At 42.5% G+C, this 14,483-nt stretch overlaps 1 pseudogene; it reads right to left on the reverse strand.

Annotated features, from left to right (window-relative positions):
• Nucleotides 1-1,410: 1,410 nt before the first annotated feature.
• On the reverse strand, nt 1,411-10,439 carry LOC118977604 (zinc finger protein 69 homolog B-like; annotated as a pseudogene).
• Nucleotides 10,440-14,483: the final 4,044 nt, after the last annotated feature.

Below are 14,483 nucleotides of genomic sequence, written 5' to 3' on the forward strand. Positions count from 1 at the left end.
CCCTTCTATCTTAAAAGTATATATTGTAACTCATAGTTCTTAGAGGCCTAAACATTCAACCATTTGCAAAGCAATAAATAAATAAAACTTAAAAAGGAAACAAAAAGATCTCACCTATAAAATCTAGGTATAGGGATCATGTTTCTCTATTGTCATCATGGATACACAATTCCATTCAGTTCAAATTAAAACAATTCCTCAAATATTGAGTTCCAACTGCGTGCCAGCCACTGTTGTAGGCACTTGTAGGAAGAGAGAGAAAAAAAGATACATACCCTCACAGAGCTTAAATACTAGTCGGGGGAAACACTAGGAAATAAGCATAATAACTATGTAAAATACCTAGTATTTGCAGTTTGGAGGTAAGGAACAGTTTGCAACTTTAAGTAGCATGGTTTGGATAGTGTTCAGAGGAAAGGCAACATCCAAGCAAAGGTGAGAAGGTAAGGGTGATGGATATCTGAAGGAACAGCTAGTGCAAAGGCCCGATGTCAGGCACAAGGCTGGAGTTCATGAGGTAGGTCTGGGCTGGAGACCTGAATCTAAACAGAGATGGTATCTTACACCGTAAGACTAAATGAGGTCACTGAAGCCAGGACTATCAAAATAGAAGAGCGATAGTCATGCTTTTCTCTAAAAGGAACAATCAGAGAAACTCAATTCTGAGGAAATCTAAGACTACAGAAACTTGGTAGAACATATGTAAGGAACAGCCTGTATCCCCTCTCTCCTTTGACCCATATAAGAGCTTAAGAATCAGAGGCCAGTTTAAAAAAATTAAATGTGGTAATAGAAAAAATCTAGAACATATATTCTGGATTTATAGCTGTACTTTTTAAAGTTCACACTTACAATGCTCAGGCAATTGAGTTGTTCTGCTGTGTAAAAACACCTTACCTGAACTTGATCTACCTCCAATTATGTTCGGAAGGATACAGTATCTATTAAGTGCAGTGCAGTACTGTGAGTCCATTTTTCCCTTTCCTCTCTCATGCTTCCTTGCCTCAATATGGCCCCTGAAATCACCTTCTCCCTGGTCCTCTTTGGTGGGTTTCTAAATGTATTGCTCTGGGGGCTATCCCTGCCAATCAACAGAATGCCCATTTTCAAATCTAATACTTTATACTTATCAAAGGAAAACATTTAAAAGAATTTAAGTGGCCACCAATTTCAATATAGGTGTAATAATAGCATTGCAGTTATGTTTTAGAGATACATCCCTAAGTACTTATGGATGAATGAAAAAGCATCATTAGCCCTGGCCAGTTAGCTCAGTTGGTTAGAGCATCATCGCAATACACCAAGGTTGTGGGTTCAATTCCTGGTCAAGGCACATACAAGAGTCAACCAGCGAATTTGTAAATAGGTGGAACAACAAATGACTGTTTCTCTGTCTCCCTCCCTCTCTTTCTCTAAAAATAAAAAAAAAATCATTATAGATTGAAGTCTGTATAAATATCATGATAAATAATTCCTAGGCTTACACAACAACATTACAAATGTGATCTTTTTTAAATTCTTGCAACAAAATACCAAAAAAAAACCTGATAAGAAGATAGGAGTCATGGCATAGATAGACATAGTAATTTGACACCAACTGAGTTTCTTGCCATTATTAGCCATTTACATACTCTTTACATAGGAGAGGCAAACTATAGCTCTTGGGCTAAATGCAACTCAACACCTGTTGTTTTTTTTTAATTTATTGGAACATTCAGTTATGCGAGTCCTCAAGTAGGGGCAATCTTGACCCCATGGACATCTAGCAAGGTTTGGAGACCTTTTCAGTTGTCACTATGGTGGGGGACTATTGGCATCTGGTACTGGCATTTGTAGTCAGAGATACTGCTAAACATACACAGCATACAGGGAGCTGCCCATAACAAAGTATTTGGCCGAAGGTAGCAGTGCCATGATCAGGATACCTGATTCACGTGTTGTCTCTGGATGCTTATGCACTAAAACTGTAGAGCTAAGTGGTTCTGACAGCACACAGCATATTACGTATTTACTATCTGGCACATTACAAGAACAGTTTGCTGTCTATAAAAAACCATTAAAAATATAGAAGCCTCACACGCATAGTAGGTTATCTATCAATTCTAGAAACTTTCCCTTAACATTACTTCCTCTAAAAGTGAGCCAACCAATATTTTTATTTCTGCCTTTTCTAGCCACATAAGGAGCTATAGTAAAAAGGATATATTACATTTTATTCTGACTCATTAAAAGGTATTTAAAACAGTGACTCTCAGAAGTCAGTCTACAGATGACCTGCTGTGATGAAGTTTTCACTGACTAATAGTGCAATAAGAAAAATAAAGACAACTTTGGAAGGTTTTCATAAAGCTGACTTAATTCAATGTAAAGGTCTATTCTTTATAATTATAACCTTCCTATATTTTTAAATATTAAAATGCCCTTCTTTTCTGAAGCAATGCTGATAATAGGTTCTTTCACTTAATGTGACAAAACTAATAGCTGTAACATTGGGTCAAACCAATAAAAAAATGTTGGTTTTTGAAATCCAAATGTCAGAAAACCACTATTGTAGAGGCTTTTGTTCCAATATGAGGATTCCTTGATGTTGAACATCTTTCCTGTCATTGCTGAAGGTTCCTTAAATGTGTTTTACAATGTCGGATAAGTGATGAACTATGGCTGAAGACTTTCCCACGTTCATTACAATCACAAGGTTTATCTCCAGTATGAATCCTCTGATGTTTGGCAAAGGATGCATCATGCCTAAAGGCTTCCCCACAACGATTACATTTGTAAAGTGTCACTCCAGTGTGTACTCCCTGATGAATGGAAAGATGTATTCTTTGGCTAAAGGCTTTCCCACGTTCCTTACATTTATATGGTCTTCCCCCAGTATGAGTTCTCTGTGTTGAGTCAGGTATGTGCTATGGCTGAAGGTTTTACTACACACATTACAAATATAGGGTTTCAACCAATACAAATAATCTCATGTTGCCTGAGGTGTCTAATCTGGGGGAAAATGCTTTTTTACCTGTGAAAGGTTTCTCTCTCACATGAGTTCTTAGATGCTGGATCAGCCCAGTGCTCTGGCTGAATACTTTCTCACACTCACCACATTCATAGGGCTTCTCCCCAGTATGGACTCTACATGTTCAGTAAGAAATGACAGATGTCTGGAGATTTCCCCACATCCCTTACATTCATAGGCTTCTCACCATAGGGATTCTCTGATGTGGAATAAGAGATGACTTTTGGCTAAAGGCTTTTCCACATTCTTTACATCTGAAAGGTTTTTCTCCAGTATGAATTCTCACGTGTTCTGTGAGTGAGCTGTGTGAAGATTTTTTTCACAACTATTACACTCAAAGGTTTTCATTCTTGTATAACTCCTTGAATGATTCATCAAATCTAAATCGCATCTTCTCTTCCAAGATATGTCATATCTATGGTCTCTTTTTTCTTTGAGAACCTACTGGTCCTGGAATATCTTTGAAGCTCACATCAATGCTTTTCTCAAATTTGTTAGATTCTTGGTCTTTCTCCTGAATGAGCAGTTTCCTGTGGCTCAAGGGGATTTGCCCCTCACCCATCCCTTGGTTTTCCCGGTGGCTCCCTAACTAATCACATTTGGAAACTCTTCTAAATGTGGAACACAAGGCGCTTCCTCATGTGGACATTTCCTTCATCAGGCCATGGTGTAATTCTTCCCACAAAATGTCAATTCTTTAAGATTCGCTCTTTGGTTTCTGTTTTACTCTCCAAGCTCGAAAGAAATCCAATATTCCTTGCATTTAAAAAAATGAATGGCTATCGTGATAATGGGAAAGAATGACAATAATATATACCAGGTATAGAAAACCTGGACTGTCTTCACCTGTGATCCTGCCACCTAGAAAGCTAAAATGAAAGGAAGTGAGGAAGTGAGCAAAGGAAGCTGTTAAAAATATGTGAGGTGACTTTCAGAAGTCACTGGGAGAGCCCTGACCAGGGTGGCTCAGTTGGTGGGGCATTATCTTGCAGAGTGAAAGGTTGTCAGCTCAATTCCTGGCCAGGGGGCATGTATGGGTTGCAGGCCTGGTCCCTGGTGGGGCGTGTGTGAGAGGCAACTGATTAATGTTTCTCTCACACATTGATGTTTCTCTCTTTCTCTTTCTCCCTCTCTTCCCCTCTTTAAAGATAAATAAATAAATAAAACTAGAAAAAAGAAATTGGGAGTTTATTCACGTGCATTGCAAGAGGAAATGGAATAAGAAGAGGGCAGTGTTGTAAGGGCAAATATCAAGAGATAAGATTAAAGAAAATGGGATTCTAATACCATATCATCTCAAGCTCATACTTCCGTGACAGAATTTTCTTCACTGAAAGTTGTATTTGTCTCATACTTTTTACCCATTAATTTAAAGTGTTAAATTATAGGAATGTAGTCACTGAAATTAGATAGCCTCCCTCAATCCTATCCCTGTTCCCTCTAGCCCCTTAGGATTTTGGAATGCGCCTGTTCAACATTTCCCAATGATGTGTGCATGGGAATGTGTGCATTGATGTATATATGGTCATAAATACACGGTTGCACAAAAAAGGGATCACGGCATACCTATAGCTATGTATCTGCTCTGTTCTGTTTTTTAACTCACCTGTATCTATGGGCCCCCTTCTATGTCTATACATTTAGACTTATTTCATATTTTAAACTGTGTTGCATTCTACTTTACGGACATACCATACTTTGACTTTTCTGTACTGAAAAATAATTAGGGCATCTCCACCTTCTTGTTATACACACACTTGCGCACAATCCTGACAGTGATTCACAGGATGTACTAAGGAGGAATCACTGGATCGTGAGTGTGTGCACTCTCAGTGAATGTGAGCGCCTTTCCCTGCAAACTCAATCTTCCTAATTTTTGCCTATTTAAGAGGGGGGAAATGATCTTCATTTATGTTGAAGTATTAACTAAAAATCTTAAAGGGTAGAGTATATGTATTCTATCTGTATATGACACACATTTTTGGATCAGTAGTTTCTCTGATTTTTACTCTCTATTCCTATCCATCCACCCTGGACCCTGCCACCCTAAAACACCAACATTTCTTGCTCACAGAAGAATCATATTCCCTAGGATTTCTAACCTCACTTTAATAATAATACAAAGTGTTCAGTAATTGCTGAATAAATTTTGGAGTGAACTTAAAAAGCAAGTAGAGATGTCTACATTACTTACTACAGGAAACAGTGAATCACTTAACTTTCTTTTTAAGGTAGAAACAAGACAAATGTCATATTTTGAGTGGTCAGATCAGGCAGGAGTATTCGAAATGATTCAGAGAAAGAAAATAAGATACCAAATGCAGCTAGAAATCATACTAATTGGTATGCGATATACCTGGCTCAGCATTGCCTCAAGAGAGATGGAGCTAAGAGGCAATATCAAAGAACAAACTAGGGGGACTGAGCGGGAAACCAGAGTGTAAAGCACGATGCAGTACTGCTAACCTCACGAGACAAAGGACAGGAGGAGTTGGGATGAGAAACTTGTTTGGGAGTGAAGGTGGCTTCTATTTTGGGACACACTGGGTTTGAAGTGACAATAGTGCGTCTGTACAAAGATGAGGGGATAGAGTTTCTGTGGCTGCATAGACCAAGATGAAAATATGGAGAATATCCATACCAAAGGGATGGCTGAAACCAGCAGAGTGCATCTGCGGACGTTTTCGAAGAGACGTAACTGCCGTGTAGAAGACAGAGGCTCCGTGGGGACTGTGGCAGGGACTGCGGGCCGTCCTCTGAAACCTGACCTCCCATCCTCCTGACACACCACTACGCTGTGTTTCCCAGTCTTCCTTGGATTTGACTGAGGGAAGTGACAAAGATCTCCCCGTTAAGTGAATGACAGGGAAAGTGATCTGAACTACTGTAGGCTGGTCTGTTAAAAAAAAAAAAACCTCTCAAATGAGCTTCTTCCACTGCTGGGTACATTTAGATGATGTGGAAGCTCTCGGGGGGTGTGGAGCCACCATGTGGGAGAAATCTTGGCTCCAGATTCACCGGGTGGAAAAGAAGTGGCCATTGAACTAAACAGTTCCTCCAGACCAGTAAAGAAACAAGAAATTCCCTTCTATTTGAGCCAAATTCTAGAGTCCATTTGCTACAGTAGTTTAGCCCATCCTAATAAAGGTAGAAAAGCTACATCTATATTAAAAAAGATATTGATGAGAAGCCCTGAAAAAGCAATGAGATGGAAGCAGGCACTCAAATACAGGAGCCTGCTATTTATGATCTACACAAATGAAATAACCATTTGATAGTTCTTTTTCAAAAATATTCCCAAATGCAAAGCGAACCCAGAAGCCAGAAAACTGAGATAACAAGTTCCTTCAGTAGCGAGACTATTTTAAGGTTTTTATGTCATTGTACATCCTGGAATGCATGTCAGGACTACTAGGCTGACACTGAGGATGGTTAAGGGTATGGGGCCAAACCCTGTGCCATGTGGTTTTGGAAGCTAAGGGCACCCCACTTTAAAGCACCTATGTTCTCCAATAATGTCTCCCTTTAAACTGGTTTTCTCTGATTACTCTATAACTTGTACTTCTCTGTGCTTCCAGGGTTTGGCAGCACGGCACTCTGCCAGTGCCATTGGTTTTCCAAGGAACTCGTTTGTGAGACAGGGACGCAGCTGAACTGCCCTTAGAAGTTTCCTTCCTTTTCTGCTCAGCCCATGTAGTTTGTGCCCTCCACGACCTGCCAGCAGTTCCTCTCCTTATTTCTCTTTCCAGCTGCAATTCTGCCCCTGGACGTAACCAAAAAGCCTCTCTTAAAGTTAATTAATGAAGTGTATTCATCTCCAAGAATATCAGATCCTGGTTCTGTTCATTTTTAAATGCTGCTTAAAATGTTTTGCAGTGTTTTTCTTTCCCACAGATGCCATCCCTGAGGTTTACGGGCAAAAATTACATGATATGCCTTCACGCGCGCACACACACACACACACACACAATGGCACAATTTTTAAATGTGTTGGCTAATTGGTATGGGCTTGCTAGAAACAGGAGGGCCCCGGAGGAAGGTTCCTGCTGGTGGGGAAATTATCTGTGAAATCAGCAGATGCAGCCTGGTTTCTTTGAACAAGCTAAGAATATCCAAGCCAGGAAGATGAATCAAAGAAAATCCAAGTCCGGGGCTCTTAAAATATAAAAAGCAATTTCAAGAAAGTGAAAGGGAATCCCAACCCACCTGGATTCTGCTGTCTGGGCCCCGGGCATCCCCTCATCCTTCGAATGTTCTCCCTGGGTCTCAGCAGCATCCTGAGGGAGCAGAGCTGGGGAGGGAAGAGAGCCATGAGGCTTGCATCTCCCCGAAATCCCCAAACAGCAAAGCTGCCTGCAGACCTGCTGAACAGGCTACTGTCTCAATCCAGTCACAAAGAGGGACATCTAGAAGGACTCAAGCGCAGACTGGAGCCTCATCAATGAGGAGGACCTGCAGTGCACTGTTTTGGGGATTACGTTTCCCAGTGTCAATGCTGGCCCGAAAGCACAGATCTAGCAGGCCAGTCCACTCTTGGGGACGGCAAGATCACCCACAACCAACCCAAAAGCTGTTTCTCCAAATATTATCTCCCCCTGAACACCCTCCTTCATCCACTGGACGTAGCACCCATATCATCCAACTCACCATTCTTTGAATGCATCTGGACAGCTCCCACCTCAGTACTTTCCCCCGAGTCCTACTTCAGGTATCAAGTGATGTTTTCTCAGACACCCTGAATGAGAAAAAAAGCGTCCTCTCCCTGTGCTCCCCAAAGACTTCATTTTTATCTCTGCTCCGGTATCTACCTCAGTCTGCCTATTGCATTTATGTTTAGAACAACCTCCAACTGAGCACTACTGTGAGCATAGGGGTAGAAACTGCAGCTGGTGCATTTCCCCCATCTACTCCAGTGTAAGTCCCAACACCCTGCCAGGCTGCCAGAATTCAAGAAAGACTGACTGCATTTGAGGCATTAAAAATATGAACTAGGCCCTGGCTGGTGTAGCTCAGTGGATTGAGCACGGGCCTGCAAACCACAAGATCGTGGTTCGATTCCCAGTCAGGGCACATGCCTGGGTTGCAGGCCAGTTCCCAGTTCCCGGCAGGGGATGCACGAGAGGCAACCGTACATTGATATTTCTCTCTCTCTCTCCTTCCCTTTCCCTCTAAGACAAATTAATGAAATCTTTAAAAAATACAAAAAATATATATGAACTAGGTCCCAGCTGGCAGGGCTCAGTTGGGTGGGCACTGTCCCATGAAAAGAAAGGTCGCCATGTGATTCCTGGTTGAGGCACATGCCTGGGTCACAAGTTTGGTCCCCCCGGGGGAGCGAATGGAATGCAACCAATGGATGTTTCTCTCTCACAGTGATGTTTCTTGCCCTCCCTTCGCCCTCTCTAAAAACTGAAATGAAAATTTAAAAAATGTGAACTAGGAATGACGGCACATGAATTATTGTGCTTGTATTTTTTCCCAACTTTTTTTTTCCCAATTTTTTTATTTAATTATTTTTCAAGTATTTCCCAACTTTTTATCATAAATGTTGAACACCCATTTATCCGCCACCTACATCCAACAATTGTTAACATTTGCCATATTGGCTTCATCTGTATTTTATCTGGACCATTTTAAAGTTACAGATGTGATGATACTTCATCCCCAAATACTTCAAATAAGAATATTCTCCTGCATAACCATGGTATCATTTATCACACCTGACAAAGTTAACGATCACTTCATACTATCATCTAAACATTCAGTCCATATTCGGATTTCCTCAGCTGTCCAGAAACCCTTTTTTATTCTGAAACTTTTCCAAGCCAGGAGCCAATCAAGGTTCACACATTCAAAGTGGTTGTTATTTCTAATGGCTCTTACTCTAGAATAGTGTTCCTTTCTTTTCCTTGACGTTAGTTTTTTCAGAGACCAGAACAGTCTCACTGTACCCTTATTCCTCTGTCCCCTGTACTTTCTTTAACCCAGAAGTTCAGCCTTTAAGCTTAATTTAGGGTCAGGTTAAACATTTTTGACAGGATGACCTCATGGGTGTACCATGTGCTTTGTATTGCATTAACCAGAGGGCACAAAACTCCAGGTCCCCTCATTCCTGGGACACTCAGTTAAGATCTGATTACCAGACCTTGGAAAATATGTACTTTCCCGGCAAAAGTAATTTGTGGGGGTGATACTTTGACACCATGTAAATATCCTGTTCCCCATCAACCTTTCAATTATTTCATTTACTATAAAATATTCTATTATCCCATCTACGTTTGGTATTGGCAGGTTTTTACTGAAAAGAGCTTTCTCTCAACAACTGGAAATGATCTAAAAAGCAAGGTCAATGTAGCTTTCATTCCCATATGAATCTATTTTCCAAGTAAGCAATCCATGTATTAACCACCACCAATGTTGGTGAGTTTTTCCCCTTCTTTCTGTTTTAAATGTTGTCATTTAAACGTGTGGGATTTCATTTATTCAAGGTGTTACCATCAATACGGATACTTAAACTGTCTCACATTCGTCCAGCGGAAGCCCCTTGAACCTGGATCCCCCACCCACCTGAGAACTAACTGTCCATTAGCCCTTGAGCTCTCCCTTGCTTTCTAGCACGAGATACTCCAGGCTTACTTCAGACTCTCCCTGAGACCTTCTACTTCTCATCTAGCCACCTGGCCAGGTCTCTCATTTTATTCACATTCCTGCTGTGAAACAAGGAAAATCAAGCAAGTCCACCCTGCCCCAATTGCCTATGAAGAAGATAAAAAGATAAAAAGAAGTAACATATGCTGGCTTGTGTAGCTCAGTGGATTGAGCGCGGGCCTGCAAACCAAAGCATTGCTGGTTCAATTCCCAGTCAGGGCACATGCCTGGATTGCAGGCCAGGTCCCCAGTTGGAGCCGTGCAAGAGGCAACCACACCTTGATGTTTCTGTCCCTCTCTTTCTTTGTCCTTCCCCTGAAGAAGAGGAAGAGGAAGAAGAACACAACCATGAAGCTGAAATATTGGCTTTAGGCTGAAGTGGCCACCAGTACTCAGGAAAATCCCAGGCCAGGAGCCCTAATCAAGAGCTCCAAGCCCTGGCTGGCGTAGCTCAGTGGATTGAGCACAGGCCTGCAAACCAGAGGATCGCGGTTCGATTCCCAGTCAGGGCACATGCCTGGGTTGCAGGCCAGTTCCCTGCAGACCAACTCCCAGCAGGGGACGCACAAAAGGCAACCATAGATTGATGTCTCTCTCCCTCTCTCCTTCCCTTCTAAAGATAAATAAATAAATAAAATTTAAAAAAAAAAGAGCTCCAGAAACCCTCTTACTCGGCTGTCACTCTAAGAGATGCTTCTGCTCTGGTGTCTACCTTCTCCCCCACACTAATGTTGCTTTGCCTCCCTCCCGCCTGTCAGTCTGATCGCACCTTCTCCTTCATGCGTCTTAGTCACGTCCTCACACAGGGGCGCCCCCTCCTGGGCCTTCCTTGGATGGTGCAGCTTCGCCCAGGCGCTGGCCCCGGTGGGCCGGTGATGAGGAGCTGCTGCAGCGTGAAGCCCTCCGCACTCCCTTCTGGGGGATTCTCCTGCCTCGGCCCACAAGGCAGAGCCCCTGTTGGGCTTGTCCACTTTTGATGCTGATAGGCCGGAAACGCTGAAAGAAGATTTCACAGTTGTATGTGTGTCCTCCCTCTTAGGAACCCAGGGAACGTAAGATGCCAAAACCCAGAGTGCGGACCTTTTAACGTCAAGGCTTCCCAGGAACACCTCCCATCTGGAGCTCCACCTGTCCCCTCAGCAGGCAGCTGGGCTCCAGGTACCGATCCTAAGCAGTCACCTCCAGACTCCCCTGGCAATGCTGGACAGAAAACGTCCGAGTCACCAAAGGCTCTGTCTCGTGGTCAGAGTTCTAGAACCTGCATGGGTCACGGGACAGTTTCTACAAAGCTACGCAGGGGTCCTGGAAAGACACAACCCACACGGGCCAAAGCTCTGTGCTGGTGTCACGAAGCGGTTTGTTTGTTTGTTTGTTTGTTTAAATGAGTAAAACCCAATTGTTTTAAGCAGTATTGTTTTAAATAATCAGATTTGGAATCAAAAAAGGCCTGGGTTGGAATGCCAGCTCCTTCACTTACCAGCTGTGGCAAATCACGACACCCTGCCACCCCGTGTCCTCCCCTTGGGAGAGGACGAACCTTCCTCCAGGGCTGGACAGACTTTGTCTGAGCCCGACTCCCAGTCCGCTCCCCGGACCCTGACAGTCCCCGCTCACCCCTTCACGCGCCTGGACCCCAAACCCTAGCTCTCCCGTGGATTGTGCCCGGGCCACGCGAAGGCGCTCCCACGCAGCTCTCCCCTGGCCTCTGCGTGCGGTCCCGGCCGCCTCGGGGCAGCACCCGTCCTACAGGGGCCCCCACGGGACGCTTGCCGCGTGGTCCCGCCCCACTCCGTCTGCGGCCTCCCCCTGGTGAAGCAGGAGGAGCCGGAGCCTGTGTTCTCATCCGCGCTCACCCGGAGACACTGCCGAGTTGACCAGCTCTTCTGCGCCAAGAACGGCCCTGTGTTTCCGTGGGGAGGCGTGAAACCCTTGACAGACAGGAAACGTCGGTATCACTTTTTTGTTGTTCAAACAACGTTGGTATTAAAAGAGTTCAAACCCATACCACTGTCCCTTAATAAGAGGTACGCAGAAAAGATTGAAAATAGAACAACAAATGTTCTATTAAGAGAACATTTTTATTAAGAGAATACCACGATCAGGTAGGTCTTTGTTCTGCTGTTCAATAAGTTCTTACGTTCATCGTTTTCCCTATATTTCTGGAATTCCAGAAAATACACAAAGGAAAAATAATTATCTATAGTCTCGCCAAGCAGAGATAACCATTGCTACCATTTGGGGCACACACATACCCACACACAGAGACAACAGTTTTTAAATGCATTTTTATGGAGTTGGGGTTTTTTGTGCAAAAGTGATCATACTGAAATTGATGCATTTTTGTCTTCTTAACAAAATGGTAGTACATCATTCCAAATACATACTTCACGTCAGTGGTTACAAAAATAGCAATTTAGAAAACAGCATAAAACTATGTAGTTGCTAGCTGTTATGGGTCACATGTTTGTCTCTCTTCGTATGCTCCCCCAAATTCGTGTGTTGAAACCCCAACCCCAGAGTAGCTGTATTTGGGGAAAGGAAGTAATTAAATGAGATTGTAAAGGTGGGGCCCTAAAGCTTTAGGCTCAGTGTTCTCCCGAGCAGATGCGCCAGAGGACTGGCTCTCTCGGAAGGTGCGGGCCCTGAGGAAAGATCATGGTGAGGATTCGGGAAGAAGGCACTTGGTACAACCCGCGCGGGGAAGAGAGCCCTCCCCCCAAACCGCCCGCTGGTCCTTGATCCCGGACTTCTAGCTCTGGGAACCATGAGAACATCAATTTCTGGTGTTTAAGCCACCCAGTCTATGGCGTTTTGTCACAGCAGTCCAAGAAGACTAACCCATTAGCATACAGTATGTACAGAATGAGGCTTCGTTCTAAGTGCAGTCCATATTTTAACTGAGTTAGTCCTCCTAACAACCAACCCCTTGAGGTACTATTATTACCTGCAGTTTGCAGGTAAGAAAACTGGGGCTTGAAGAGGTTAAGTACCTTGCCCTACATGACGCAACTTGCAAGTGGTAAATCCTGGCAGGCTATGTGCCTATCTGCTACCCCAAAATAGAGCATTAAATAGAGTAAATGGTATATAAACGGTATATAAATGGTATTTTAGGTAGTGGTACATGGATGGTCAATGTACAATTCTTTCAACTTTTCTGTATGCTTAAATATTTTCATAATATTGAAAAAGTAAAACTAAAAATAAACGAGAATTATGTAGGACATTATGAATAAGTTACCGATTTAAATAAAGAACCTAGTGACATACACCATAGTCATGGATGGAAATAGAACATCCTAAATGTTACCTTCCTCCACTTTAACACTCCCCAATCAAAATCTCAGCTTTGCTTTTTCCTAAGTTAAATGATTTTAAAGTGTTCCAGAACAGCCCAGTATAAATTTCCAACAATGATGAAGTCAGAATTGCCCTACCAATAAGATATTACCTTGTATTATAGAAGCACAAAAATAAAAATAAAAAGGTGCCAAAATATACTCATAAATTAGTGAAATGAAGTTGGAAACCCACAAACAGATTTGAGAATTTAAATTTAATATATGATACATTGTGTGTCCTCGGCAGAGGCAACCATACATTGATATTTCTCTCCCTCTCTCCTTCCCTTCCCCTCTAAAGATAAATAAATAAAATATTTAAAAAATAAATTTAATATTTTATAAAAGTGACATTTCAGCCCTGGGTGGTGTAGCTCAGTGGATTGAGCACGGGCCTGTGAAGCAAAGGATCGTGGTTCGATTCCCAGTCAGGGCACATGCCTGGGCTGCAGGCCTGGTCCCCAGTAGGGGCCACATGAGAGGCAACTACACATGGATGTTTTTCTCCCACTCTTTCTCCTTCCCTTCCCCTCTCTCTAAAAATAAATAAATAAAAAATATTTTTAAAAAGTGACGTTTCAAATTAGTGGCGTAATGTGGGATTATTCGGTAAGGGACATTAGGACAACTGGATAGCTACTTGAGACCTGAGTAGACCCCTTATCAAAAAAGATGCACAGATGACCAGTGAACATACAAAAAGATGTTCGACATTACACATTCGGGAATTGGACACTAAAACAACAATGAAACACCACTACGCACCTCTCAGGACGGCCAAAACCCGAACCGCTGACACCACCAAATGCTCGCAAGGGTGCGCGGCAATGGAGACTCTCATTCACTGCTGGTGGAATGGAAACCGGTGCGGGCACTTCGGCGGACAGTTTGGCAATTTCTTACAAAGCTAAACATACTCAGCATATAATCCAGTAGTCACGCTCCTTGGTACTTACCCAAATGAACTGGAAATTCATGTCCACACCAAAAAACGCACAAAAAATGTTTATGGTAACTTTATTTATAATTGCCAGAACTTGGAAGCAACAAAAATGTCCTCCAGAAAATGAGTGGGTAAATAAACTGTGGCCCATCCAGACAATGGAATACCACTCAGTTGTAAAAAGAAATGAGCTATCAAGCCATGAAAAGATTTGGAGGAAACTTAAATGTGTATTATTAAGGGAAATAGCCTGTTTGAAAAGGCTACATACAGTATGACTTCAACTATATGACATTTTTTAAAAAGCATAACTATGGAAACAGTAAAAAAAAAAAAGAAAACACCTGTGGTTGCCAGGCGTTGGGAGGGAGAGATAAATAGGCAGACCACACAAGTCTTTTAAAATGGTGAAACTATTCTGTATGATACTGTCACCATACAGTTGTCAAAACCCATAAAGTGTACAAGAGTGAACCCTAATGTAAATTAGGGATTTGTGGCGATAATGATTGTCAACATAGGTTCATGAATTGTGGCAAAT

This window comes from Sturnira hondurensis, unplaced genomic scaffold, assembly GCF_014824575.4.
Source record: "Sturnira hondurensis isolate 20B ecotype Veracruz unplaced genomic scaffold, ASM1482457v3 Scaffold0021490, whole genome shotgun sequence".
In the NCBI taxonomy this organism is placed as follows: Eukaryota; Metazoa; Chordata; class Mammalia; order Chiroptera; family Phyllostomidae; genus Sturnira; species Sturnira hondurensis.